This window comes from Lutra lutra, chromosome 5, assembly GCF_902655055.1.
Source record: "Lutra lutra chromosome 5, mLutLut1.2, whole genome shotgun sequence".
NCBI lineage: Eukaryota > Metazoa > Chordata > Mammalia > Carnivora > Mustelidae > Lutra > Lutra lutra.
Window position 1 is genome coordinate 161672888 of NC_062282.1, and position 3321 is coordinate 161676208.

Genomic DNA, 3321 nt, shown 5'->3' on the forward strand with positions numbered 1-3321 from the left:
GGTCATGATCCCAGGTCCTGGGTTCGAGCCCCACATCGGGGTTTCTGCTCAGCAGGGAGCCTGCTTCCTCCTCTCTCTCTGCCTGCCTCTCTGCTTACTTGTAATTTCTCTCTGTCAAATAAATAAATAAAATCTTTAAAAAAAAATAAATAAAGCTATTTTTGTCATAATAGTTCCAGACTGAAAATAGCCCACATGTTCATCCTCAAAGTAGTAAGTAAACAAAAAGTGTTAGATTCAGAGATGGGAATATTATTTATGAACAAAAAGAGCAAACTGATGATAAATGCAAAATCATGGCAGAATCTTTAAGAACATATTAAGTTGAGAAAAAGACTCATAATATAAAAATTTCACATTTTGTTTTCACTGAAGCAAAATTCCTCAGTAAGCCAAACTACAGAATAGAGATACAAATCTGACCAGCAATTCTATCTTGGTTGAGTGATTTCACTGAAATAGTCATGAAAAACACTTCTGGTCTGGTGAGAATTGTCTCTTAACTAGTTAGTGGGTAAATTACAGGCCCACATTATTGAAATTGTTTGACCAATCAGGTTTTGGCATTCTAGTGTTTATAAGATATACCACAATTAAAAAGAAACTACAATTGATGTTGAAAATTGTTTGACTACTTAGTTCATTGTTTGAACAAATACTTATTGTATGGTGTGTTGTAAAAACATTTTAATTATTTGCTATCAACAAATTTTTAACAGCCCCCAATTAGATGTATTGATGACAACCTAGGAAAATATCCAAACTATGGAGGTTTGTCTTCATTTCAATGTAAAATAGTAGCAGATATGATATAACACATATATAACTTTTTTTTTTTTCAGGTTTTCTTTTCTTTTTTTTATTTTTTATTTTTTTTAAAGATTTTATTTATTTGACAGAGAGAGATCACAAGTAGACAGAGAGGCAGGCAGAGAGAGAGAGAGAGGGAAGCAGGCTCCCTGCTGAGCAGAGAGCCCGATGCGGGACTCGATCCCAGGACCCTGAGATCATGACCTGAGCCGAAGGCAGCGGCTCAACCCACTGAGCCACCCAGGCGCCAACATTCACAAATCAATCAATGTGATAGACCAAATCAATAAGAGAAGAGAGAAGAACCACATCGTCCTCTCAAATGATGCAGCAAAAGCATTTGACAAAATCCAGCATCGGTTCCTGATTAAAATGTTTCAGAGTATAGGGATAGAGGGAACGTTCCTCAACTTCATAAAATCTATGAAAAACCCACAGCGAATATCATCCTCAGTGGGGAAAAGCTGACAGCCTTCCCATTGAGATCAGGAACACGACAAGGATGCCCACTCTCACCACTCTTGTTCAACATAGTACTAGAAGTCCTAGCAACAGCAATCAGACAACAAAGAGAAATAAAAGGTATCCAAATTGGCAAAGAAGAAGTCAAACCCTCTCTCTTCGCAGATGACATGATACTTTATATGGAAAATCCGAGAGACTCCACCCCCAAACTACTAGAACTCATACAGCATTTCAGTAACGTGGCAGGATACAAAGTCAATGTACAGAAATCAGTTGCTTTCTTACACATATATAACTTTTATCTAGGAAATCCCACACATTCACTTTATACGGTCTTTAAATCAGAGTCAAAGCAATGTAATCTTAGTCATGACTTAAGGCAGCACACTGACCCATGCACTTTCTCAGGACTCCCTTGACTTCAGTGTTCCTCATACTGTAGATGAGGGGATTCAACAAAGGAGTGAAGATCGTATAGAAGGCGGACACCACTTTATCACTGTTAGCTGGCCTGTAAGATTTGGGTTGCATATAGGTAAAAATGGCAGCTCCATAAAAGAGTCACACCACAGAGAGATGCGAAGAGCAGGTGGCAAATGTCTTCTTGCAAGCTTCTTTAGAATGCATCTGGAGAACCGCAGCTAAGATGAAACTATAGGAAATCAGGATGAGAGAAAATGGGACCAGGATCATTAATACACAGCAGCTGTACATCACATACTCAAAAGCAAATGTGTCAGCACAAGCCAAATGTATCAGAGTAAGGGCCTCACAGAAGAAATGATTGATCTCATGTGCATCACAAAATGGGAAGCTCAAGGTAGCAACAGCCTGCATGAGCCCATCAGCTGCCCCAAGGAACCAAGACCCCATAGTCATTCGCAGGCATAATTTCCAGTTCATGAGAATGGGGTATCTCAGTGGGTGGCAAACAGCCACATAGCGGTCATAGGACATGACTGCTAAGAGAAAGCACTCACCCTCTCCCAAAGTGAGGAAGAAGAAGATCTGTAACCCACAGCCAGCAGGGGAGATGGACTTCTTGCCAGTCAAGTAGTTAGCTGCCATTTTGGGCACAATGGTAAAGACCAGCATCATGTCCATGAGGGAGAGTTGGCTCAGTAGGAAGTACATGGGTGTGTGGAGCCGAATATCCTGTTGAATCAGGAAAATCATGAGTGCGTTGACATGAGGGAGGTGAAGGCAATTGTCAGAACCATCACAAAGAGAAATAGATGGGCTTTTGTGCAGTTGAAGAGTCCTAGAAGAATTAAATCTGAGGTGGCATTCCAGATGTTCATGATTTCAAAGTGGAGTGACACTGTAAATGAATAAATAGATGACAGTTTTTATCATTTGCAATGGTCTATATAAATTACATATTTATTGATAAGCAATGCTTGATAATGATAAAATAATTTTCAAATTTTTCATCTGCCATTTAAAACAATTGACTTGGACATAAAATTAGTTTCAAATTTTTCCAAATTATTCTCACTTTCAAACTTTTCAAAATAAGTACCCCACATTTATTATTGATTCATTAGGATAATAAATATTTTGATCAATTGCAAGGATATGATAAGTGTGTCTTTATGCCACATGACACCAATATAAGTGAACAAGAGGACACTATTCAAATAATTTGTAATTTATGTTAGTGTCTTGTCTTGTATTGTATCATGCATAGTTAAAGTTCTTAGAAGCTGAGTTACATCAATGTGTTCAACTATATAAAAAGTAGGTCCTTGATATATATACATATAAAACAAAGCAAAATTTATTGTAAACTGATGTGCTATATTTGGCTTATTGAATTTGAATTAAAAATGTTAAAATCAGATCATCTTTCTTGATATCATTTAAGTCAGGAAGGCATTGATTTTCTAAAGAAGACTTATATTTTCAAGTCTAAGAGCTACAATACTGAGTCTGGATGGACAGGGACGATGGCAGAGAAGTAGGAGATCCCGTTTCAACTGGTCCCCTGAATTTAGCTGGATATCTAGCAAACCATTCTGAACAGTCATAAAACCAGCCCAAGAT

At 37.8% G+C, this 3321-nt stretch overlaps 1 pseudogene; it reads right to left on the minus strand.

The window, feature by feature from the left end:
* Positions 1–1638: 1638 nt before the first annotated feature.
* Positions 1639–2618, minus strand: LOC125100926 (olfactory receptor 2T33-like; annotated as a pseudogene).
* Between the last annotated feature and the right edge of the window lie 703 nt (positions 2619–3321).